This window comes from Balaenoptera borealis (genome assembly GCF_965194805.1).
Source record: "Balaenoptera borealis genome assembly, chromosome: 1".
Lineage (NCBI taxonomy): Eukaryota > Metazoa > Chordata > Mammalia > Artiodactyla > Balaenopteridae > Balaenoptera > Balaenoptera borealis.
Window position 1 is genome coordinate 94,070,879 of NC_138860.1, and position 27,743 is coordinate 94,098,621.

Here is a 27,743-nt window from a genome sequence, read left to right on the forward strand (position 1 = left end):
GTGTGGCCTGGGAGAGGAAAGCGGCCATTCTCCTTCTGCTGCACAGAACCCAGCGCCATGCTGAGGATGGTGGTCTTGGGAGGCTTCTTCTAGCAGCTTAACGGGTGAGTGGAAGCCAGAGAAAGAGATCACGCAGGGCAGCCCCAAGTGGTTGCTGCAGCTGGTAGCCTGGCCTGCGGCCCAACATGAGCCTCTCCTAGAATTTACCAAGTGCCTCTTGAAAGGAGCTAAATTCTGCACGGGCAAGTGAAGGGCTTGCTCAGGATCATTGTATTTGGGGCATAAACAAATATACTCCCAAACTGGGAGGCTCTGGGTCACTTGGGAGAATTTGTGTAGGTAGAGTGTTAACATCACTCTTTCTTACCATGTCCCTGGCTCCAGCTAAACTTGGCGATGACTGTCCAGGACCTACTCTGGAAGAGCAGGAGGCATTTCCCCCAATCACTCAGATGAGGGATTTTTTAACCAAGGCCAGGACCCAGATCATGCTGCCTCTGTGGGAGGTCCCAGGGGATGGGAAGGAGGCGGGAGTAGAGAGGCTGGTACTGGGGGTGGGGTCAGTCGGGGGCAGGAAGAAAGAAGAGGTAGGAAGAAATGGTCTCAGGTGGTTACTTTGAGCACCCGGTGTTGCCACGGACAGAATTTCATTTTCTTTACAGCAGAGCAAATTGACATGGACAATTATGTGGTCTTCTAAGGAGAAATCAGCAAAGCCAGAAAATCTATCTTTAGGAAGTGTTTCTTTTATTCCAGAATTTCAATAAGGTGAGAGTTAACACAGCAAGTTCTAGCTTAGGAACCAAAACATTCTAAGTTTTTAAAAAGGCCTAAGACCAACAACTCCAAGATACCCTAACACCCATTTAACTGTAACTCCCTAAATGTGGTCCAAATGCCAACCTGTATAAGAAGCTCTTGGGGTGCTGGTTAAAAATGAAATTCCTTAGTCCCACCCAAACCCACCAAATCAGATTCCCTTGGAAAGAGCCTGGGATTCTATTTTTTGGACAAGTACTCAGGAAATTACTATGCACATTAAAATTTAAGAACACTTTGTTTTTACTCTCACTGTCCAATATAGTAGCTACTTACCACTTGTGACTATTTAAATTAATTAAAATTAAATAAAAATTTAAAATTCACTTTCTCAGTCATCCCTGTCATATTTCAAGTGTGCAATAACCCCATGTGACTAGTGGCTACTATAATGGACAGCACAGAACATTTCCATCATCACAGAAAGTTCTATTGGACAGAGCTGGCTCTAAGGAAGATTGTAAATGAGTTAGAAGATTATAAATATTTTTATGTTAACATGTGAAGTTTAATCACTTTTTTTTCTATAAAAATGCTATTTCCTCCAAAACAGTGAACTTTGCATTGGTTAGTATTGATCTGTGAGGATATCGCTGTCCCCATGGGTCACCGCTTTTCTGCCTTTTGGCTGGGCCATACAGAGCCTCTGCAGGAATTAGATGGGTATAGCCAAATACACTAGCCTAATACACTTCTGGGTGGGTATAGTCTCACAGCCACCCCTTGGTGGGACAATGGAGTCTGTGCAAAGCCAGAGTCTCCCATGGCTCTGGGCCGACGCAAACGTGGGCCAGTGCACACGGCTGGGCAAGTCAACTGTGGTTGGACTTTGGCCCCAACTTGCCTCCTCAGCCAGGCACCTTTGCACAGTGCACAACCTATAAAACTGTATGCAGTGGCCCTGAGTGGGGAGCAGTGTTTGTTGAAGTTGCAGATTTTTTAATTCAAAAAATACAAAGCTTTAGTGTCCTATTTTAAAACACCTCTTAAGACTGGACCCCATGCTGGGCACGGGGGACCCAACAGCCAAAGAGAGGAGGTCACTGCCCTCAAGTTGTTTGCAGTTAAGCTGGGAAGGGGCTCAGAACTAAACAGAACTTCCAGTGCAGCATGATGCAGTGCAGTGGTGGAGGGATCTCTTTCATACAGGGAGATTAACCATCTTGGAGGGGCCAGGGAGGTCCTCCTGGATGCCTAAGATGATACAGAAGGAAGACTAGGAGCCAAGTGAATGGGATGAGGGAAGGCAGCGTGAGCGGAGGAGGAGGGAACAGCAGGATCGAAGGTGAGGGGAGAAGCACCACGGAGCTTGGGGAGCTACGCATCTGAGCTGCTGTTGCTGGAGCTGAAAGTATGAACCAAAGAACTGGAGATGAGGAGGGAGAGTCAGACAGAGGCTGGGGCTGGAGCCACAAGGCTGGGCTTTATCCTGCTTCAAAGGGGTGTCATGGGAAGGCTCTCAGCTGCTCAGATTGTCAAAGATGGACTACTTTGAAAAACATATCAGAAGTTATATTTGTAGGCTGCATTTTATTTTGTCTAATTGCATTTGATCCTTACAACACCCACTAGAAAATCAAGATAGGCATTGTTTACTATTTTACAGAGTGGAGAGCAAGGCTCAGAAAGGCAGCATCATTTGCCCAAGGGTCACACGACCCCACGTCAAGCATTAAAATTTTTTTTAAAAATGATTTTAACTTTGTTATTTCCTAATTATAAAAGCAGTATGTGATCACAAGAAAATATAGGAAACGATATAAAAATATGAAGAAAATAAAAACTCACCCATAAATCCACATTTACTATTACTATTTTACTGCACTACCTTTCCGTCACAGATGTGTGTGCACGTGCACACACACACACAATACTCTTTATTCCACAAATATAAATTCTATATCTATATATAACATATATAGGTATTATACATCCTATGTATGTTATACATACTATTTTAATACATTAGGATTTTGTATCCTGCTTTTTTCACTTTACAGCTTTCCATGAGCAATTTTACACGCCTGTAGTGTTTGGAAGTAAGACTTTCAATGGCCACATGTATTGATGATTTCTTTAATTAATTCCTTGTTTTGGGACATTTTTAGGTTGCTTCTGAGCTTTTGTTAATATAAATATGCTTTAAAGAACATTACTATTACCTTTGGATAAATTTCTTTAAAAAAAATTACTGTGTCAAAAAGTATGAACCACTTTAAAGCTCATGATACATGTTGCCAAACTGCCCTTCAGAAAGGTTGAACCAATTTACTCCCCTGCCAGCTGGGTGTGACAATGTCCTCTTTACCAACGAGTTGCCGGGCTACAGGCTCTGGTCGTAGTTCACTTCCCATGACCCTTGTGTGAGGCTCCAGAAGGAGAGGACAAGGGAACCAGCACAGGGAAATACGCATGCATAGGGTCTGCCATCTAGGCAGAGGGTTGCCAGAGCAGCCCCAGGAAGTGGGGATGGAGAGGTGATGGTGAAAATAACCACACCTGGTCAGGACTCTAACAGGGCACGCTTGGCACGTGGTCAGAGGACAGGAGACACCCGCCTTTCCTTTCAGCAGACCACGGCGGGTTAGCCCTTCTGTCCAGCATGTTCCCAAAGTCAGCATCCCTTAGTGCTTGGTGCTTCATGAGGGGGTGGTTTAAAGCTTCAGATGAACATGGGAAAGAGAGATTTCTGTTCAGAGCTGGAGAAGAGCTCTTGTTAACCAAATGAGTCCCATGAAATGCAATCCATCCATCTGATCCTCGATCCAATTTAAAGTGATTTTACTAGACTTGAGGGTGTGTTCGATCACTGCATCTTACTTTGAATGAAGTGAAAACCATGGTTACCAAGGGAAAGGAAAAAGGGCTTGTACTCAAACGTGGAGAAGACCATCCCAGGCCTCCCAAACCACCCTGTGGGTGGGGGTCTGATCTGTCTGCCCCAAAGCAAAAGGATTGCGCATCAGTAAAAACGCCATCATGTGGCTCCCTGTCACTGCCGTAGTTCCCTGGAGGAACTGCAAACCAGAGAGCACATACATGTCCCTCCAGGGTTGCCAGAAGGACTAAAGGCCAAAGTGAGCCTTGGTGAGGTCCCAAGGCCTTTGGAGTTGCAAGGAGCTGGGAGGTGGCCGCTCTAGAAGGTGGGGTGAGAGGGGTGACTGTGGGCTTGGCATGGGTCAGCTCAGGGGTGTTGGAGGACAGAAAGGAAGCAGTCAGATATCATGGGGATTGCAGGATCAGGACCTGAGGCCCCCTTCTCTGCCTCCCAATGGCCACTTCTTTTTGTTTGCTCTCTCTCTTTTTCTTTTTCCTCCCATCTCCAGTTTCCTCTATTTAGTCATCTTTCACGTGGCCCCAAAATAGCCACCTCAATCCCCAAGTCAGCCTGAGCTTTCGGCTTCAGGACTCTCCATCAATCTGACAACACTCTCTGTGTCTCTCATATCAAATTCCTGAAGTAGAGAAGCCGAATGGTCCGGAACAGCTACGGATGGTCCCTGCCTCTGGGTGAAGTGACCACCCTGGTCCCTCAGTCACAGATGGTCATTATGGGGGACAGATGGGTCACGTGGCATAGAGGACTGCAGGCTGGAGGTAGAGCTGCCATGGTCAATTACAGAATGTTTCAAGTGGAAAAAGAATTTCAGTCCCTCTTTTAAGACAGGCTCACACTGCCCATGAGACCAAACAAGAGGAAATATCGGCAAGGAAGAGACAGAGGTCAAGGGTCATCTGGGCACAGAGGTAAGGTTCACAGGAGCAGAAAGAGCTTTGGGCTTGGAGTCAGAGGACCTGGGTCCAAATCCTGACTGATCTGCCTGGGAGTTGGTCTGGGACCAGGTATTACACCTCTCACAGTCTCAGTTCCTCATTTGGGAAAGGTAGTTCCTGCTGCCCTCCCAGAGAGGGCTTGAGAATAAACTGATATCATATACATGAAGATGAATTTTCAGTTGCACATCATAACCTCTACTGTAGCCCCCTTACAGTAGAATTAGTGGCTCTTAATGGCTGTGATCTTTCTGGGCTCTCTAGAGAATCAGAGTAAGGCATGTATGACTCGTTCTAGGTTACAGCAGTTCTCAAAATTCACTGTCACATGACCCTTTTACACTCTTAAAAATTACTGAGGACCCCAAAGAGTTATTAATATGGGTAATAGTTATTTACTATCCTCAAAGTTAAAACTAAGGATTAAAAAATATGTACTTAGGGCTTCCCTGGTGGCACAGTTGTTGAGAATCCGCCTGCCAATGCAGGGGACGCGGGTTCGAGCCCTGGTCTGGGAAGATCCCACATGCCGCGGAGCAACTGGGCCCGTGAGCCACAACTACTGAGCCTGCGTGTCTGGAGCCTGTGCTCCGCAACAAGAGAGGCCGCGACAGTGAGAGGCCCGCGCACCGCGATGAAGAGTGGCCCCCGCTCGCCGCAACTGGAGAAAGCCCTCGCACAGAAACGAAGACCCAACACAGCCATAAATAAATAAATTAATTAACTAAAAATAGAGCTAAAACACCCCTTTAAAAAAATAATGATAAAATGTACTTAGTAATTCATTGTAAGAAAATGATAACCCATTAAATGTTAATATAAATTCATATATTTATTTTAAAATGGTGATATTTTCCAAACCAAAAAATATCAAGTGAGATGAGTGGCACCGTTTTACATTTTTGCAGCTCTCTTTAATGTCTGGCTTATTGCATTCAATCTGTTGGGATACGTTGTTTTGGTTGAAGTATATGAAGAAAATCTGGTCTCCATACATGTATAGTTGGAAAAGGGAGAAGTATTTTAATAGCCTTTTCAGATTATTATGGATGTTCTTTGATGTCACACCCACTCAACAAGCAGTAGTTATTTAAAGATAAGTTGCAATGTGGAATCTGAAAATCAATGAGTTTTTCGTTCTTTGTTATATTAAAATCCATTGGTCTGTCTTGCACTATGAATGGATCTTTTATCAAGCATGATTTTGCCACATCATGAATTGGTCACTTGGAAAATATTGGATCAAAGAGTTATGCAGATCACCTAAATGTTGACACATTTCCTTAGATGATATCCAAAAAACCCCATTCATTAATTTTACCAGTCTCATCAGAAAAGTCAGAATTTGGGGAAGCTGTCAAGCTTACAGGGGTGGATGCAAAGTTTTCCAAAAATTAAAAATTTTTGTTTAAAAGCTCAAATTCTACCATTGGCAACATATACTGTCAGTTGATTTCTTTGACGTGACAGACTCACTTTGTTCATTTTAGAAAGTTTCTGCCAAACACACTATTCTGAATAACCACATTTTGTCTATCAGTGCTTCTTTGAAGTAAAAATGGTGTTCCCCTTTTTAAAAAAGGCTAGTTCAGCTCACAACTCAAACAGTGATTTTCTTCAAGCACTTTTCTTCATCCATCATGCTTTGGAATACAGCAGAACTGCTTTTATGCATAATTCTCAGTTTGTCACACAGAATATGGAAATACATGAACTCAGGGTCAAGATTAATAAAATGAGTAATTTTTACTGCTTCATCAAAAACATTCTTTAGTGAGACTGGCCATTGTTTTCCTGCACGTGTGTGACAGTGCAGAACACAATGACTGCTAGGACATCGTGGTGCCTTGACTCATGGGGAGGGGCCAGCATTTTCACTCACAGCCCCTTTTCCCCATCAGTACACCCGACCACAGTGACACAAGTAAATGACATCTCGGTATGATTATGAAAATAGTTTTGACCTCAAAGACCTTCTGAAAAGGTCTCAGAAACCCTCAGGGGGTCCATAACCTATATTTTAAGAACCACTGCTCTAGAGCTTTGGGGTTGAAAGAAATGACACAATTCTTTATTTTTTTAATAAAATTAACTCTGGCTCAAGGAAGTCCACTGCTCCTAATTTTCTGGGATTCTTTCCTCCTCTCCTGGGTCAGACGTCAACCCTGGCACAGAAAATAGGCGAAGGCCTTGGTCCCTCCTGGTTGATGCTGACACAGCTCCTTGCCCAGGCCCTCTGGGTGCAGTGGTGGGTGGCTCTGTTGATAGCCCCACCACCCCAGAGCCATGCTCAGCAGTGGGGTCTTCCTGAGACCCTCTTGGCTCTGGCACTGGTGTCCGACCCTCGTCCCAAGATCTTGCCTCCTCAAAATGTGTGCTCTGCGTTGGCTCAGGTCCCTATCACTCTGGAACCTGCCACTCTCCCTCTCTTCCTAGTTCTATGTCTCCAACCAGGCTTTCCTGGGTCAGGTTTTCCCTTTTCAATCCCTGAATTCTGAAGCCTTCAAAACCCTTCTCTTTTCCAATATTCTGGTTTAATTCACTCAGTGGACCTAAACCAGAAGTCCATGGCCCCCAGACTGTGCATGAATTTGACTACAAATGTTTCTAGTTTTTTAAAAATTTGAATAAAGTGCTAATACTTAAAAATCAGAATATTCACAGACAATTGTGATATCTGTCTTCTCCTGAAGCCTTAGATGGTCTGGCAACATTAGGCCTGCATTTTCACATGGCAACTGTTGGCTGAAGGTGAGAAGAATGCATCGTTCATTTTGTCAAAGACCCTACTGCTCTCTCTTGTCTCCCAGCAGCCTTCTTTACTCATTCACTTACCTGCCTGACTTCGTTAACATTTGAGTTTGTCATCCAGGTCCAGCCCTTTGAAGGACAAAGACTTTTGAGGGTATATCTTCTCTTACCTGGCAAACCATATGCAAATTTGTTTTTTAGTCATCTTGCTATGGCCAAGAAGACAATGATAAGCCTGTCTGACAAAATTTTATGAAAGATGACTATGTTGTCTTAAGCCCAGTTTAAAAGTGGAGCTTCTCTATTTGAAGTTTGTAGCAGGTTCAGAGTATTGTCTGCTCAGGTTCCTTCACACAATCCATGGTGTTCCACAGAACACCACTGAACAACCACAGATCTAGCCCATGCAAAGCTCGTAAGAGGAAATACGGACACCTTGATTGAGCCCTGCCAAAGAAAGGGTGTTAGGTATCAATAGCTGACACTGCACTGTTGAGGAAGACCCCAGCTTGGTGGATGTAGAACAAGGGTTGGAAATCATCGTTGACTTCAGGGGTCTGCCTTACCAACTGTGTGCCCAGGTGGATCACCCGAACCCTGTCTGAGCATGTCGAATTTAAAGCCTCCTCAACACAAATTGTCACTCACAGTGTAAGTCATCTTTATTATTCAGCTGGGACTGGGGGGAACAGTTTTGACCAGCTCCTCTCTGGGTGGAAGCAGGCCCCGTCTGGGTGGTGTGTACTAAGTTCATTGCCTTGGTGAAACCATAGAGCATCTCTGGCCATCAGCCCCTGCTGTGGTCTGTGCCTGGGTTAAGGCCAGAGCTCAAGTCTGACTTAAGCCATGAGCTGAGGCAGCTTCGGGAAATTGGGGGGCAGGGCGGTCATTCAAACTCAGCATCACTGTTGCTTTTCTCTCTTCTTTTGTATAAAAAGATCAATCTCATGTCTAATTCATTGGAAAACTCTCCACTTCTCTGTGTGTGTTTTTGATAAAAATAGAAGTCTCTGAGGACTGCAGGCTCCTGCTGAATTTTATGAGCAACTTCTCAAAGCTTGGTAACCAGGATCTTCTAATCTTTCCTTGAGTGAATTAAGCAGCAGCAGGATGCCAGCTTTCCGGGTGACTGCTTCGAGTAAAAGACTTTTAGGGTTGGAGGCAGGAAGTTTTAAGGCCATTTAATCAATTTGCACAAAAAACACAACAGAGTGAACAAGTTGGCAGGAAGTTGGTCTCATAGACTCCCATTTCCATTTCTCTCCTTTCTTCCTTCTTCCCTTCCTTTCTCCTTTCCTTCTTTTCTCCCTTCCTTCCTTCCTTCCTTCCCCTCCTTCCTCCTTCCCTCCCACCCTGCCCCTTTTCTGGTCCCAGCCATCACCACCTCTGCAAAAGACTCCAAACTCACCTCCCTGCCTGCAGACTTGTCCTCTTCCAAGACAGGGAGTGCTTTCCAGAGGACAAATATGATTGTATTTCCTCCCTGCATAAACCTTCATTGCTTCTCTGGTTTAAAAACTTCTATGGTGTTAGAAGTCAGGATAGATGTTATGTTTGAGGAGGAGAGTGGAGCTGATGATAGAGAAGGGCATGAGGGAGGCTTCTAGGGGGCCAGTGATAGTCTGTTTCTTGCCTTGGGTGGTGGTCACATGGATAGTCATATTGTGATAATTTATTGAGCTGTGCCATGATGACGTGGGCACTTTTCTGTACACGTGTTATACTCCTATAGAAATTTTTAAATTGGTTCAGTGTTTAGTATCACCCTCCTGTGTTTTCCCAGGTGAGGGTGAGGAATGGCTTTGAATGCTGGGAAAGGGGACTCCTGGGATTCCTTAAGAGGGTCACTGAATCTTGCGGCAGCTTTGAAGCTGGAGTATCAGAATAGTGAGCTAATTTCAATGACTGTGGGTGTCACAGACTTGTAGGCTGTCTGATGAATGGGGTCATGTAACTGCAGAGTTCTGGGATAGCGATGATTCAGAGAAGCCTCTAGAATCCTTTACAAAAGGTTATGGTTTGGGGCTGAGCAGGAAGAATTAATCCTGGCCCAAGTCCCATCCAAGAAAGGATTTGTTTCAGATGGAGTTTGATTAGGCATGGGCTTGGTGTCACTTTTAGCAGAGGTGTGAGGGTGTTCCCCAGAAATGCTTTCCTGAAGTTTGTGATCAGGGCTCCAACGGGACAGGAGCCCACAGGACCTGGGAAGGATGCCAGGCCTTCCTCAGAGGTAGGCTGCAAAACTCACCCTGAGAAGTGACCCTTACAGTGGACCAATAAATGGGCCCTGGAGGAAGGCTGGGGGTGCTTCCCTCCCACTGGTCCCTTGGCAGAGCTGAGGAATGTGGCAGCCATGGGTCTTGAGGTAAAGAAAGAATTGGTGTGTGGTGAGTGGTGGGGGACAGGCAGAGGGGGGGCTCCCCCCCCCATCCTGCAACTGAGTCACCAACTTGCTGAGTTTTTACAATCATTGGACATTTTGTTCATTGCATTTTTAAAAACCTGCTCTTCCTGGGCCTGTGTCTGCCTCCATCTAGCACTTTGTCTATTACATTGACATTTGCCTTCTCCTGTCTTGGCCTCTTTGCTGGCCATAATGGCGGAAGTGGCCCTTTATGATGTCCTACTCATCCCCAGCACAGCATCTGGCACCTTGCAGGTGCCCAGTGAGCATCTGTGGAACAATCAGAGGTGTGTGGGTCATCGGAGGGAGAGCTTGCTTACGCTCTGCAACACCCTGAGGAGTGGGACCTACCATCTCTCGAAAAACCAAGGTTCAGAGCTCATTTGAAGCACATCACTCATAAGGGATAGAACTGTGATTCAAACCCTGGCCGGTCTGTCATCGAACCCCTTGCCCTGAGTCTCTGTGCAGTGCTGACCCCCATCTACACTAGCCTAGTTATTCCCCCTTCAGCAATCCTATGACTTGCCGACTTTTTATTCAGGGTAACTCAACCCTCTCATCAATGCATCCCAAATAACCCAAAGATTGGGTTCCCCAACAAAAGTGTACAAGTCACCCTGAGACCTAGCCCTTACCTACAGCTCTGGTCCCATCTCTAGCAACATGGTGTCCTGAACTTCATGCATGAATCATACAGAAATACTCCTAGTTGCTTGCATATATCATGCTTCCTTGATGGGTTCATCTTTCTAGGATACTTCTTTCCCATCTCTATTGGGTGGGAAATTATAAATAGATATAGACAGATATATAGGAGGATCTATCGTCTCACACAGTAAGAAATCCTGGGGGCGAGGGTGCTACTGGTGCAGGGCCTCCAGCTCCTCTGCTCTGTGCTCTCTGCATTGGCTTCATTCTCAGGCTGGTAGCGAGATGGCGGTGGTGGTCCCACATCTCGCCTCCAGACACATCAGCATCATGCACAAGAAGATGGACTGTTTGTTCGTGGGTCTGCTTTCCTGAGCCCCCAGCACATCACCAGCCTGGCTCACTGGTCAGGCCTGACCACAGACTCACCCTAAACCAAGGGGAATGGTGTTGATGAGATTAGTTTAAACTCACAGGGCTTCCCTGGTGGCGCAGTGGTTGAGAATCTGCCTGCCAATGCAGGGGACACGGGCTCGAGCCCTGGTCTGGGAGGATCCCACATGCTGCGGAGCAACTGTGGCCCGTGAGCCACAGTTACTGAGTCTGCGCGTCTGGAGCCTGTGCTCCGCAACAAGAGAGGCCGCGATAGTGAGAGGCCCGCGCACCGCGATGAAGAGTGGCCCCCACTTGCTGCAACTAGAGAAAGCCCTCGCACAGAAATGAAGACCCAACACAGCCATAAATAAATAAATAAATAAATAAATAAAATTAAACTCATCAGGATATACCCACTGGGGCTGGGGATTGGGTTGTGCTAGGGTGAGATGTGCTCTTTAATGAGTGGGATTCTGTCTGCAAGGGAGGTCTCAGGATTGGAGTGGATCTTAAAAGGTATCCAGCCCAACATTTCTAAGGCAGGCTCCTCCTGGCTGGCATTTTAGCCTCCTCCCAACTCTAATTCTCCACCAGCCTTTTCCCCCACAGCCAAAATCCTCAGCCTCACCCCGTGCCCTTCTGCACAGTGGCCCTCTCTGTGGGCCTGGTCTCTCTGCCCCGCCTGGCCGCATCTGCTTGCTTCCTTCCCACATGCCTTGCTAACTCACTTGCACCATGCTCTTCCTACCGGGAACACTGTGCCTTCTTTCTAGCCAGTCTGTGTGCATCTTGTCTGGGAGGCACGCCTGGATTGACCTCCCCACCTGTGTCACTCCCATCCTTCCACAGCCCTCTAGCCCTTGGGGATTCTCTCCCCGCATTTACCTGCTGATGCTTTGTTTGCAAATCTTCAAAGTTCTGAAATCACTTCTGCATTTCACAGACATGTTTTTCTCCCAAACAAGGGTGTTTGTTCCTTGAAAAGAGTGATGTCTTCTAATTCTCTGGCAATCCCAGGAACGACAGCCTTCCCCCCAGACCCCGCCCCCTGCCCCTGCCCCACCACACAGGCATGCACTCCTCATCTCTTTGATCTCCACAGCCCCCCCCCACCCGAGAGTAGGCGGTCAATTAATGCTGCTAACTAATCAGCCAGTCTGTCCTCAGCCTGGCCTCTTGCCCTTGCCCTCGCCCCTCTGTTTGCAGTGATGGCAGCTGCCTCTAGAAAGGCACAGCTTCAACATTTAGGGCCAGAAAATCCTAGGAACAATTGCTCTTTGGGGCTAGGGTGTTATGTCTCTAGAAATAATTTAAGCTCTATGGTGAACAAACCACCTGTCACACTGCTAGGACACAGCTGAAGGAAACTGGAAACTGTAGAGCACCTACTATGTGCCATGTCCTGGTTCCCCACCTCAGATGTTTGTCCCTTTCAGCTGTGCACTTGCCAGAGCTGCTTCCTCTGCCTTCCTTCTTCGGCAGGTCTCTGGAAGGTTCCACATACCCTGCACAACTCAGCTCAAATAGCACCCGTGGTGAAGCTTCACTTGATCCCCCAGAAACAGTCCCTTCTCCCCCTTCTCTGTCGTCCTTACACTCTGTGCAAACTCTCTGCATGGCCCCAGCGCAGTATAGAGGGTTCACTGCTCACCTGCCCACCTCTCTACTGTGTGTGAGCTACATAAGTCCAGGAACCAAATTTTTCTGGATTTTTGCATCCTCTGAGGACAGATTCATGCCTGTCAGGTAATAATAAATAAATCCCTGTTAATTAAATTAAATTAATAGTTGCTTAGGTCAGTAGAAAGCAAGATTCTGAAAAAATGATCATGGAACTTAATAAATACAATGACTTTTTTTTTTAACATCTTTATTGGAGTCTAATTGCTTTACAATGTTGTGTTAGTTTCTGCTTTATAACAAAGTGAACCAGCTATACATATACATATATCCCTATATTCCCTCCCTCTTGTGTCTCCCTCCCACCCTCCCTATCCCACCCCTCTAGGTGGTCACAAAGCACCAAGCTGATCTCCCTGTGCTATGCGGCTGCTTCCCACTAGCTATCTATTTTACATTTGGTAGTGTATATATGTCCATGCCACTCTCTCACTTCGTCCCAGCTTACCCTTCTCCCTCCCCATGTCCTCAAGTCCACTGTCTATATCTGCATCTTTATTCCTGTCCTGCCTCTAAGTTCTTCGGAACCATTTTTTTTTTTTTTTAGATTCCATATATATGCGTTAGCATACGGTATTTGTTTTTCTCTTTCTGACTTACTTCACTCTGTATGACAGACTCTAGGTCCACCCACCTCACTACAAATAACTCAATTTCATTTCTTTTTATGGCTGAGTAATATTCCATTGTATATATGTGCCACATCTTCTTTATCCATTCATTTGTTGATGGACACTTAGGTTGCTTCCACATCCTGGTAGAGCACTACAATGACTCTTAAATGTGTATTTTCTTTAATATGGTTCATGGATAGAGAAAGAACAAGAAAAATGGAAGGAGAAAGAAGAGCAGTGTTGAGAAGGCCTCTCTCCTTCTTTAGGTGAGCTTCTTAAGAACAAGAACTATTTTATATCCTGCTGCCCAGCCCAGAGCCTGGAATATAGAAGATGATGCATAAGTATCTGATGAATAGATGAGCAGATGGGTCAGGTTGTGCTTTGGGGCTGGACGCTGAGCACTGGCTGGGGTAGGGCATGAGGAACCTGGAATCTGGGATGGGACAGGGAAGCCCCCAGGAGGGAATCATCAACTTTGCCTATTTTGCCCAGGGCCTCAGACCTATGGTTGATCGATCAGCTCCTCTCTCTCTCTTCAACCTCCCCTCACCTCCTGCTCTTTACCCCTGGCTCCAGCACCTACAGGGTCCCATTTAAGACTCTAAACTGAGGCCTCAGGTCAAGGGCATGAAACCAGACTTGTCCTTCACGCACATGTTCCAGACCCCCGGTAGAGGATACGTGGAGGTCCAAGGGCTATATGTTTGTGTATTAAATAAAGCTATAAACCAATGAAAAAAACTGATCAATAAAATATATTCTAGCCTCCTATTTTGACAAACATATCTTCAAAACAACAAAATAAAAAATATATATAAAACTATAATTTTTATATGACTGAAATTTAACCAAATGTCAAAAAATGACTGACTTGAATTATTATTGTGCACATCTCAGACAGTGATATTGGGGTAAGTAATAAAAGCACACATAATTAATAAATTAGTACATATTTATTTCATAAATTTTATTTTTCACGTTTTCGTTTCAACAAGGTCACTAATTGTATTGTTATACAATCAAGGTAGTCACATCAAGTATGTTCTGTTGATGGTAATAATTTGGATTTAAAAAATGTGGTCCTGGGCTTCCCTGGTGGCACAGTGGTTGAGAATCCGCTTGCCAATGCAGGGGACACGGGTTTGAGCCCTGGTCTGGGAAGATCCCACATGCCATGGAGCAACTAAGCCCGTGAGCCACAACTACTGAGCCTGTGCTCTAGAGCCTGCGAGCCACAACTACTGAAGCCCGTGCGCCTAGAGCCTGTGCTCCGCAACAAGAGAAGCCACTGCAATGAGAAGCCTGCGCACCGCAAGGAAGAGTAGCCCCAGCTCGCCGCAACTAGAGAAAGCCCGCACGCAGCAACGAAGACCCAACGGAGCTAAAAATAATAAATAAATAAAATAAATAAATTTATAAAAAAATAAATGAATAAAATAAAAAATGTGGTCCTATTCAAAGTGTTCAAAATCTCAGCATATTTCCATCATAAAGTGTAGATCAAACTAAATGTAAATTATTTGAATATAAAATTTTCATATAGGTTTTCAAAAAAGTAATAATTCTTTTACTATATTTTACTGTATTAAAAGGTAAAATACAAATTATAATTAATGAATATAAAACATTTAGCCAAAATTATCTAAACTAAGCTAAAAAAATACTAGGCCTATAATTCTTATATGTAATAGTCATGCAGTTGCCAGTGTAAAAAAACAATATCATTCTTTATGTACATTATGTCCAGACCAGTGGCTCTCAACAGGGGGTGATTTTGCTCCCCATGAGCATTTGGTAATGTCTGAAGACATCTTTGGTTGACCCAACTTGCTACTGGTATCTGGTGGGTAGAGGCCAGAGGTGCTGCTAAACATCCTGCAGTGTATACATTGCAACAAAGAATTAACCCTGGTTGAGAAGCCCTGGTTACACACACACACACACACACACACACACACACACACACACACACACGCACGCATGAGAGTAATATGAACTGGTTAATATTGCAAAATGTCCCTTAGCTCCTATGTACAACTGTCGTGAATACTACACTAATTATGGGTAACTCCAGAATCCCAAATTGGAACATGAAGAGAAGCGAGAAAATGGACATGCGACACAGATTGCATTATGCAAGCATCTATTGCATTCTTGCTGTGCGAGAGGAAGGATTTGACATTTTAATTAATTTGTCTTTTCTTTGATCCTAGTGCTTTTGCCAATCAATCACCTCTCCCTTCCCCAGCTGACACACATTCTGAAATAATGTCCATCTCCAACATCAGAAGCAACACAACCCACAGATCCTGGTGTTCAGGCATAATCACCTTTTGTTTCAAGGACATAGAAAAGAGATGTGGAGAAACGCTGTGCTGAGGCCTGAATGGTGTCATTTCAAGTGAGGGTGTTTGAGGTTACGGGTCACGCTCTACCAGAGTCTAGCAGCAGATCCCTAGCGACAGAGGTGCCCACGCTTTCCTTCATAAATATAGTTTCTGTGTGCTTGTGACATGGGGGAGGGGTTCTAAAGCGTGAGGCCCAGGGAAGGGGCCTGGAGACACCAAGTCCCGTTATCACCCTTGGGTTCTGAGCCAGAACATGGGCGAGCTGAGAGGCTGTTAGTATCGGATCATTAGCATTTCCCAACTCTTTTGCAGAACAGCATGCTGTTTGGCTGCCAAAATATTAGGACTGAAAGCAGCTGACAAAAATGTTTAGTGAAGAAGTGAGCTTGCTTGGAGAAGCCAAAGGGAAAATTCCTCTGAGACTGTGACCTGAGAAGGAACCTGGCTCTCAGGTCCTCTTTTGGAAGCCTTCACTCATTCAGTGGGGACTTCACTGCCCCCCGCCCACAGGGCTCCTTCGAAGAAGTGTGCTCTGGGGCCAGGGCTTATTGCAGGTCCTTTCTGGGCGATGGGGCTGAGGAGGATGACTGCCCTACAGAAAGTCTAATAGTAAATTTATTCTCAGCACATGTTTAATGAATTTGGAAAATAAAGAGATGTAAACATACAAAGCCCCCTCCACAGAAACTCAGCTAATATTTCTAAAGAGACAGGTCCAAGGGGGCATCAGATGACAGTCACCTGTGTAGGTGAGGGTCGAGAGGCAGAAAGGACACATGTCTTTACTAATGCTTTGTCCTTGCATCCACCCCTGTGTCCCTTCACAGTCTACCAGGGAATCCTCCCTGCACCCTCCACACAGGTTCCAGGAAGCCTTCCTATTTCCACTTTACAGACTTTGAAAGTTAGGGCAACTTGCTTGGGGAGGCACAGCCAGTAGGTGGCAGAACCGAGAGTGAGACAGGGTCTTTTGGCTCTAAGAACCATGCTCTTGCCAGTGACATCAGTGTTTTGGTCTGTAGACCAGGCAGTTTCAGTTATCGTAAGGTATTCAGGAATCCAAATGTACAGTAAGTACCACCAGTAGCCTTAGTCAATACACATAAAACCACTATCATGGGAAGAGGGCCCAGAGTTTTTGACACTGATGCAGATTCTACAGAAGAGTGGGAACCACTACCTCACCCCACACTGTGTCAAAGACCTCCTGGCAGAGATGTGACATGCTTTATCACTAGGGACACTGGGCACAAAAATTCCTAGGAGTGGGGAGAACTAGGATTGTGGCGCAAATGTTTGGTCTGTGTTTTGTGGTGCACAATGGACTTATAATTCAGGTAGAGAACCCTACACATAGGACATAGTAGGTGCTCAAAGTTTTTATCAAATGACCAAGTGACTGGCTGAATCGGAGAAGAGAAACAGAAGCCAAATGCCAAAGGAGAACGAGCCTCCTGATGGTGATTAGAGTGGGGTAATCAGCAAGCAAATCCCCTCACCCGTTAGGGAAAAAGGGATGGAAACAAACAGCAAAAGTATTTAGCACATTGTTTAAACGGTTGCTTTTGGAATAATAACACAACAGTGCAGTCTCATCAGAGGTTCTAATGGGAGCGGAAAATAAATACTCACGGCCAATTCCCTTTCTGTTCCTGTTATTAGTAGCACATTTTTAAAGCACCGAGTAGGGTGTTAAGTCCTCTTCAATTACTATGAGTTCATTCATTCATTTATTCAACACGACAAATGTTCGGAGTGCCTGTTGTATGCCAGGCGTTGATCTGGTGTTGGGGATGTAACAGGGAACAAGACAGACAAAAGACTGCCCTGGAGACTGGCCAGCATGGTGGGGTAGAAAGGCCCTGCACTCACCTCCACTTACGGGCACACCAAAACCGCAACTATTTGCAGAGCAACCACGATGGAAAAGATTAGAACCTGCCAGAAAAGATCTTCTACAACTGGAGATATAAAGAAGGAACCAAAACGAGATGGATAGGAGGGGCGGACTATATTGACTCACAATATAGACAAGTCCCATCCCCACCCCCCTGGGTGGGCGATCCACAGACAGGAGAATAATTATAATTGCAGAGCTTCTCCCCAAGGAATGAGAGGTCTGAGCCCCATGTCAGGCTCCCCAGCCCGGGGGTCCTGTACCAGGAAGACGAGCCCCAAGAATGTTTGGCTTTGGAGGCCAACGGGGTTTACTTTCAAGAGACCCAGATGCTGTGGGAAACCTGGACTCCACCCTTAAAAGGCCCACACAAAATCTCATATGCTCCAGGACCCTGGGCCAAAGCAGCAATTTGAAAAGAGCTTGGGTCAGATCCACCTGCTGATCCTGGAGAGTCTGCTGGAGACTGCAGCTCACCCTGGGGACATGGACACTGGCGGCAGCCATTCTTGGGGGCTCCTTCTACCACAGCAGACACTGGTGCTGGTAAGCTCATTAACACCGAGACCTGGCCCCATCCAACAGCTTGTAGGCACCAGTGACAGGCCAAGCAACTAACCAGTGTTAGGACGCCTCAGGCCAAGCAACTGTGGGGACCCAACCCTGCCCATCAGCTGCCTTAAGACTCCCTGAGCCCACAGCTGCCTCTGGACATGGCCCTAGAAACAACCCTGCCCGCCAGAGAGCTCAGGGCCCAGCTCCACCCACCAGTGGGCAGGCACCAGCCCCAGGATCCCCTGAGCCCTCTGCTCTGCCTGCCAGGAAGCCTGCTCTGGCCTCTGAAACAGCCTCACCCACCAGGGGGCAGACACCAGACCCAAGAAAACCACAGTCCCATAGTTTGCATACGCAGCTTGCCTACTAGCAGGCCAGACCCTGCCCTGGGACCAGCTGGGCTCTGGCCCTGCCCACTAGCAGACCAACACAAGCTTTGGAACACCCTGGATCCCATACCCAACTGTATCAGGAACTGGGCCCCTGCCACCAGTGATCCGACACCAGCTCTGGGACCCTTGGATCCTACAACAAGACTCCAGGTCCTGGCTCTGCCCACCAGTAGGCCAGCATTTAACCCCAGGACCTGGGTTCACCCACCAGTGAGTAGGCAATAGCACTAGAGTTTTCTGACCCTGACTCTGCCCACCAATGAGCCAGCACTAGCCCCGGCGCCCTCTGGGGTTCCACAGTCAGGGGCCCTGTGACCAGCCCTGCCAACTAGCGGGCAGCAGCCTCCGCATAAGGCAGGGCCTGGTAACCAACTGGACCAGGGGCCAACCAAGCATACCAGACCACCCATATAGTTGGTCCACCACAACAGAAGGACCCATGCAGCCCTCATAGGAGGAACCCCTAGAGCATAGGAAGTCTCCTACAAAAGGCCACTTTTCCAAGGTTGGGAAATAGAACCAACCTACCAGATACATAAAAATACACAGTAACTTAGGCAAAATGGGGTGACAAAGGAACATGTTCCAGACAAAGGGACAAGATAAAACCCCAGAAGGAGAACTAAGTGAAGCAGAGATAGGCAATCTACCCAAGTAGATAAGCAATCTACTAAGTGAAGCAGAGATAGGCAATCTTCAAGGTAGTGATTGTAAAGATGATCAAAGAACTAGGGAGAAGAATGGACACACAGAGTGAGAAGTTAGAAGTTTTTAACAGAGAGAAAATATAAAGAATAACCAAACAGAGATGAATAATACAATAACTGAAATGAAAAGTACACTGGAAGGAATTAACAGTAGACTAAATGACAGAGGAATGGATCAGTGAGCTAGAATAAAGTAGTAGTAATCACTGATGTTGAGCAGAAAAATGAATGAAAAGAAATGAGTACAGTTTGAGCCCTCTGAGACAGCATCAAGCACACTAATCTTCCTATTATAGGGGTCCCAGAGGAGAAGAGAGAGAGAAAGGGTCTGAGAACATAGTCGAAGACATAATAGTTGAAAACTTCCCTAACCTGGTAAAGGAAGCAAACATCCAAGTCTGGGAAGTGCTGAGAGTCCCGTACAGGAATAACCCAAAGAGGAACACACCAAGACACATTGTAATTAAAATGATAAAAATTAAAGATAAAGAGAGAATATTAAAAGCAGCAAGGGAAAAGAAACAAGTGATGTACAGGGGAACTCCCAGAACTATCCCTGACTGCAGTCCAGAAGGGAGTGGCACGATATATTTAAAGTGATGAAAGGGGAATACCTACAATCAAGAATACTCTACCCAGCAAGGCTCTTATTCAGATCTGATGAAGAGGTCAAAAACTTTAGAGACAAGCAAAAGCTAAAAGAGCTCAGCACCACCAAACCAGCTTTACAAGAAATGTTAAAAGAACTTCTCTAAGCAAAAAAGAAAATGTCAAACTAGAGGCATGAAAATTACAAAATGAAAAAGCTCATCAATAAAGGCAAACATACAATATGGGTACGAAATCATCCACACGCAAAGCTAGTAGGAAGGTTAAAAGACAAAAGTAGTAAAATCACCTATACCCACAATAAGCAGTTAAGTGATACACAAAACAACTCAATGTAAAATATGATATCGAAAACAGTTATTATGAGGGTAGGAGAGTACAAATGCAGGGCTGTTAAAATGCGTTTGAAACTAAGAGATCAGCAACTTAAACCAATCATATTTATTTATATATTGCTATATAAAAACCTCACGTTAACCACAAAGAAAAAACCGATAATAGATGCACACACACAAAAAGAAAAAGGAATCCAGACATAACACCAAAGATAGCCATCAAATCACAAAAGAAGAGAGCAAAAGAAGTAGTATGGAACAAAAAAGACCTACAAAGACTCTGCCCTTAAGGAGTATACATTCTAGACGACAAAGAAATGAAAAGATAAACTACACAGTATATCAGATGGTGATAAGAGCTATAGAGACGATGAGGCAGGGGAAGGGGACATGGGGGAAAACCTGCAATTTTAAACAGGATGCTCAGGGAAAGCCTCATTGAGAAATTGATATTTGAGCAAAGGCTGAGGATATAAAGGAGCAAGTCAGGCAGATATCTGCGGGAGGAGCACGCCTGGTATGTTCTAGAAGCAGCCAGAAGAGCATTGTGGAGAGCCGAGTGAGCAAGGTAGAGAGAAGCAGGGTGAGGCTGGAAGAGGAATTAGGAGCCCAGGTTATACAGGACTATGTAGGCTATTGAAGGGACCTGGGCTTTCACCCTGCATAACATGATCTGACTTGCATTTTAGCAGGTTTCCCTGGCTAAAATGAGAAGCAAGGCCATGGGCTGAAAGGGAGGGGCAGGGAGAGGTGTCAGAGGTATGAGAAGAGACACTCCTTCCAAGTCTGTTATACGCATTAACTGAGATGACACAGCACGGGGCCTGACACAGAGGAGATGCTTATAAATATTAGTGCCTTTCCCTCGAACAGAAAGCAATTCCTCTACTGTCTTTGTGATTGTGGTTCATAACAATACGTGTTCTTTAATCACATATATTGTTTTTATTATTATAATAATACGTCATGGTCAATATAGAAAATTATAGAAAATGCAAAAAATAGAAAGAAAAAAATTACTTATACTCTTTCCTCAAAGAAAACAGCTATTAACAGTTTAATGTATATCCTTTTAGCCCTCTTTTCTATGAATATTTATTATATATATACTTTCTTGTATGCGGCTTTTTCTACTTCTCATTATATTTCACTATTTTTTCATGTCATTTAGTAGGGTCCAAAAATATCATTTTTTTTTGGCCACACCATGCAGCTTGAGGGATCTTAGTTCCCTGACCAGGGATCGAAGCCATGGCCCCTGCAGTGGAAGTGCAGAGTTTTAACCACTGGACCACCAAGGAATTCCCCCCAAATATGATTTTTATTGAATATATGGCATTCCATCATGGGCTTGTTCCACCATTTATCTTAAAACTTCCCTATTTTGGACATTACAGTTAATACCAATTTTTTACATTTATAACTAACACTGCAATGGACATCTTTGCAGAAAAACCTTTATGCTCTGGTGAGTTCTTTAGAGTAAACTCTTAGCAGTGGAATTATTGCATCAAAGGGTAGGAATATTTAAAGTCTCTCGGTATGTACTGACAAACTTCCAGAAAGGTTACACTAATTTACATTACTTCCAGCAACATATGAAAGTGCCCTGGCGTGATCATTTTTAAAACCTTTGTCAAGTTGGTATTGATTTATTGTTTTAATTTGCATTTCCTTGATGAATATGAAGTCAAACATCTTTTCATATGTTTACTTCCTTTGCATTACTATGGAATGCCTCTGTGCAGGGGAATGTGGCTTGAAGAAAAGCCTCTCATTGGAAATGCTTTTGAAGCTGCTGGAGTGGTCTGGGCTGATCCCTGGGTGAGGACCCCAAATCCAAGAGCTAGCATTTGGGACACAATCCTCCAGCCCCTTCCTGCCCCTAGGTGACACCTCCCTCTCAGGGTGATTTTATCGGTTTCTGCAAGATTCATTCCAAATCCTAGGAGACCCAAAAAGTCCCTTTTAATATTCCACAAAGAGAGAATTTCATCCCATCCACGACCTGGTAAACAGGAGCTATCACAGGAGTGGAGATGAATCTACAAATAAGGTGGTGTGCTTGTCTCATTTCCCTCCCGGTGTAGCATTGGAGACGCGACTTGTTTTTTAAAATTAAATACTCTTTCTCACCCAGTGGAAGGAAACTGAAACCACTGCATTGTTAACACTGGGTTTTTTTTTTTTTTTTTAAATGCTTCTCCCCCAAATATCTTTAACACTCATTTTATTTGGTTGAAGTCCAGCTTGTCCTTTTTTATTCTGAGCACCAGAGACCCTCTGAACAGAAGCTTTAGCCAAAAAGGAAGATATCCAGGCAAATTTCTAGGGAATAGAAACACTCCCTTTTCAAGCAGTTTATTTTGTTGGAGACAGCTTCACTCTCTGTCTATCTTTATACACCCACACTCACACACTCACACACACACACACACACACACACACACCCCACCACCATCACTACCACTACATCTGTCCCCTCCACACTCATACCACATCACGTGCACCACACCACGCACTTGACTGACACAACACACATGACATCACACTACACACCACACTGCACATGAATACACACACACAGACACAAACATACACACACATACACAAAACCATACACACCACTGCCATAACTACTGCCACATAATAGCCCCCTCCACACACACACACACATCCCCTCTCCCTCCATAATTCCTCCCAGCCAGCCCCCACCCTTGAGATTTTAAAAACAAATGTGGTTCTGTGACGTGAACCAAATGTGAAGATGAAAGGGACGTGCGCTGCCCAGCTTGTGTTTCATCTTGCTCCCTGCTTGTGAGGAGGGCAGGGAAGGGGCACAGTATGCTCCAGCCAGGGCTCTGGGATGGCTCAGAGGATTAATTAGAAATTAGTGAGTCATTTGTGAGGCAATAACTTTAGTCCAGAGCAAGGCTTGGATGGAGACCGTCTGCCTACTTGCTCGTTAATATGGCTCATGCAATCTGGAATAAATCGAGTCTAGGGCAGATGGTCAGGTCAAGACAATAAGAACCTTGAAGCATCCACCTTTCTAATTTTCCTCCAACTTTCCTCATTTCAAGATAAAGAAATTTGAAAAAGAAAGCCTCAGAGGTATAAAGGAGCTACAACCATATAGGTCTGCTAATTAGAAAGAGCAAATCTAGTCAACTTTGATGATCAGCTTTACGGATTATCCGTGGTCACGTTTTGAGGCCTCAGCAGTTCCTCCATCCCCATCCCTCCTTCAGAGTTACTCCCCTCTTCCACTTAACCAGAATATTCTTAGAGACCATGGGCTACTTTTAATATCTGCCTTGGAAAAACATCATTCAGAAAACAATCTGCTGAAAACTATCCCAGCTGGGCAGTCCAGAGCCCAAGGTAAATGATTTCCTGAAGATCCACGTGTTGGGATTACCCACACCACTGCTCTGTCCTTCCCATCAGTTTGGGTGATTGAAAATTATTCCCTCTTGACTAGAGGTGTCAAGGTTGAGCCACTTATGCTGAGTAAACTATTTCAACCATTAAAAAATTTCCAGGGACTTCCCTGGTGGTCCAGTGGTTAAGACTCCACGCTTTCACTGTAGGGGGTGTGGGTTTGATCCCTGGTCAGTGAACTAAGATCCTGCTTGCCACACGGTGCAGCCTAAAAAAAAAAAAAGTTCCAAATGGCAGTAGATGTGGTAGATCATAGTGGTTGGGATCTTGAGTTCTGGATTCAAATGTAAGACTATTTGAATCCTAACTATCCTGGACCCTAGACCATGAACCTAATGGATAATAATAGGATTTACTTCGTAGGGTAGGTGGAGAGGATTAAATGAAGGGGTGCACAGTGCCTGGTACACAGCAAGCCTGCAATAAATGATAGCTAGTAATATTACAAATGTGCTCTAAACTTCTGCAGCCAAAATATCTAAAAATGGGCATGTAATGGTCGAGATTTTCTTGCCCTGATGATGCCCTGGAAGGAGCATAATGGAAAGGAAGAAGGAGAGGAGACTTTAGCCGCACATTTTCAAAAAGATGAACTGTCATTTCTTAGTTGTAGTGAGAGACCAGTGGGACGCCCCAGTGCTTTACTCTACCTGTTCCCAGTGTCAGTGGCATGGGGTCATCACAGCGAGTGACCATGTGGGAATCATCGATGCCCTTCCCATAGTTCCCCTAATGAGACCTTCTTTGTCCATTTCACCTTGTTCACCTGTTTGGAAAGAGGCCTCCCTTCTGCCCTATACTTACCTATATTGAATTGGTAAGTCATTATTATAAAAATAATACCTGATATTACCAATCATTCTCTCTTTCAATAGTAAATTATCATTATGTACTTGGATAAAAAGGCCTGTGCTGTTATAATTTGTAAAGGTCAGATTAAACAGAACAATAAAACTTGAGTAATGACATCTTGCATTTCCACGTGCAAGTACATGGTACATCAGCAGGCTGCTCCCTGACTTCCTTTGGCCAAGAAATCCTGGCATTGTGCCTCTTCTTCTATTTGGAACCCTAAGTTTTCAGGTCACATGGCCCTTTGGAAAGCTCTGTGCAGTGCATTTTCAGGCTCGGAAACAGCTACACCAGCCAGACCTGGGAAGCAGGAGGGGCTGTTTTTCTGCAAACATGTGTCCCTGACCCCAAAGAGGCAGCTTCTTTATTATGGCCATTTATTATTTACAAAGCACTGCAGGTGTACACAGCATTTTATGAGACACAAAGACAAGGTCCCTGCCCCATGAACTGAGAGGTTTTATCCAGCATTTCATCTGTCTGAGCTGAGCTGTGGGAACACAAAGCAAGCCGGGCTGAAGAGCGGAGCGCGGTGTCTCAGATGTCAGGGTAGAAGGAAGGATTTCTGACGAGGAATTGTAAATGGAGAAAGTCAGGTGCGTGCAGCTCAAAGCATCATTTCAGGATCCAGAAGAGTTTTAGCGATGTCCTGTGTTTCAGCCCCTGGAAGAGAAATTCTGCCTGTGTGCCTTGGAACACTTGGAACAGTGCCTTTCAGTCAGTTGAAAGACTACAGAGTCAAATGTCCGTGGGTCCCTAGAACCTCTTCTACCAGCCCATACCTCCCCATCCCCTACTCTCAGGCAACTTGTCTTGTTTTCCTGTTTTATTTGTTGGGAGTGATTAGGGCAAGGAGGAGCATAAGTCAGTCTTTTTTTACAAAGTGTATCATTATTAATTCCCTGTGTATCTTTAAGCAGATTCATTTTCCTCCTCTAGAATGGTAAATTTCAGGGTATTTGGACCCCTAGTCTTCAGTCACCCACTGCCACTGGTCAATTACTTTTCTTCTGTCTGTATCTGTCCCAGTCAGCCCACCCCTAATAGTATGTGGCCATCACCTGCCTGCATCATCTTTCCATCCACCCAGCAGACACACCCGTGGAACAGGCTGTGGCCTGAAAAGCTGAGCAAAACCCCGTCCCTGCCCCCGGAAGCCATAGAATAACAGGTTCGAGGATGTGAAAAAGCAGTGAGGTTGGGCCACAGCTGCCCTCTCCTGTGGGAGGAGACAGAGGGTTGGCTATGCGAGCACACGTTCCTTCAGAGCTTTTAGTCATTCATTTGGAGACATTCCTGGGTTCCCACCCTCTAGAACAAGGACTCAAATTCTAGGAAGGCTCAGAGATGTAGACTTGCCCTGGGCTCGGGAAAAACTGATCACGTCCTCGGCGTGGGATTCTTCCTGCTCAGAGCTCAGGGCTTAGTCCAATAGCAGGCAAGTTTTGCAGCCAGAAACAGATATAAATTTGGCTGAGCAGCACTAGTGAAAGCAGAATAGATTCTGTAGTGTGCCGAGTATGCACCAGATGGCTCTGCTTCCTATCAGCCCTGTAAGGCTGGTGAACAAAGCCTACTGCCCTCCATCACCACCAGCATCCCTGTCATCACCATCACCGTCATCGTCACCATCATCATCAAATTTTATTAAAAGCCCTCTGGTACGTGGCGTTCTGTAGAGCACTCCGTGTCTGGATGTTTAGCTGCGAATACTTCCTGCCTCCCTCCCCTCTTTTCCTCCATCAGCCTCTGCATCCCAGTGCTGTTTGTGGTCTGGGTTACCATTTCCTCCACAGTCCTCTTCTCTCCCCCTGCCTCTCCATTTCCCACCACCACTGGTACCCTCATCTTTCTTCGCATTCCCTTCCACTTACCAAGCTGCTGTCTCTCAAAGTATGGACCTCACACCTCCTGCATCAGAATCAAATGGGGAGTGTGTGCAGATTTCTGAGAGCCTCCCCCCATGCTAATTCAGAGCGTCTGATGGTGGTCCATGGTCAACTGCATTTTAATAAGTTTCCTGTGTGATTCTCCCACACCAGAGTTTAAGAAACACTGCCCTACACGCTCTCCTTCCAACAAGAGCCAAATACTTAGTCTTCTAGCTTCCCAGACCATCCCTTTGGCTGAGCATTATGAGTACAATATCCGCCCTTCTTCTTGTATTTCCCTCTCTTGTGGAAGGCATCACTATCCAGTAACCCAAGCCAAATCTCCTTTGTCATCCCGCCACCAACAGTCATCAAATGCTAACAAGACAGCTTCCTAAACCGCTCTGGAATTGATCTCTTCCCCATTAGAGTTCCCTTTTGCAAGTCCATTTCTTCATCATAAGTCTGACATGTGAGCTCTTAATTGCTCTGCCGCAATATGGGGCTAGCTCTAGAAGGGACACCAACAGTCATGTGCCAGAGCCGGCCTGTACCTCATGGCAAGAGCAACATTTTCAGGAAATTTGTAAGCTGCTTGTTAAACCCATGGGGGGTGCATATTTACACTGTAAAAATCATCAAACACTATGAATCAAGCGCCCCCCACCCCCGCTTCTGAGACTCAGTTTACCAGCACGCCACTGGACACTGAGTTATCACCCAGCCCAGTACTATGATTTGCAGATGGGAACCCTAAGCACCAGAGATGTAAAGGGATCAAGGTCTTCTGACAAGTGAGGATGGAATCAGTTAGAATCTAAGGCTCCTACTCCCTGTTCTGGGGCACATGAGAACCCTATTCCTTTTGCATAATTACTTTGCCTCTGTTTGGAGGTTGGTTTGTAAGGATTCCTACATAGAGTCCCCACGAGTGTTTATCTCTCTGTGAGTTGGTTGGTTTCTCTGATTGCAAGCCACAGATTCCAGCTTCTAAGCAGAAGAGAAATCCAACTGAAGAGTCTCACTGAGTTCACAGAATTGAAAGGAAAGCTAGAAAGGCAGGCTTGCAGAAGGACCGAGCGAGGGCAGCTCAGGATTCCACGGGGCAGGGACTGATGGACAGTCTCCTGAGGGAGAAGTTGCCTGATTGAACCAACTCCAAACTCTTCTTTGCAGCCTTGCTTCACTTGCCTCAACATGCAAAGTCCTTGAAGAGTATCTGATTGCCCTTGGGCCTCATGCCCACCTCTTAGCCCAGGGCTGGACAGGTCACCTTGATTGACATTCCCAAGACTGCACACAATGGGTGAGATAATTCTTCCAAAGAAACCAGGTGCTATTGCAATGAGAAGAGGAAACTGGTCCTGGGTAGCCAGAACCCCAATTGCCCTCTAGGCGGTTCAACCAGACCATGAGTTCCGGGAAGCTTGGCTCACGATCTCCCTCTTGCCACTGACACCCAGTGTGGTGCCTTATGCCTTAGGCACAGCCTGCCCTTGGCTTGGTGCTGGGATTGGGAAACCTGACTTGAAGATTCTAAAGCTTAAGCAATGTTCACGGTTGCCTTCTGTTCACCCCCTGTGCCCTCTCTTATTGTATCGATGACTAACTAAATGCTAATAGGATTCCCAAACTGTGTCTCCAGACCCACAGTCTGGGTTT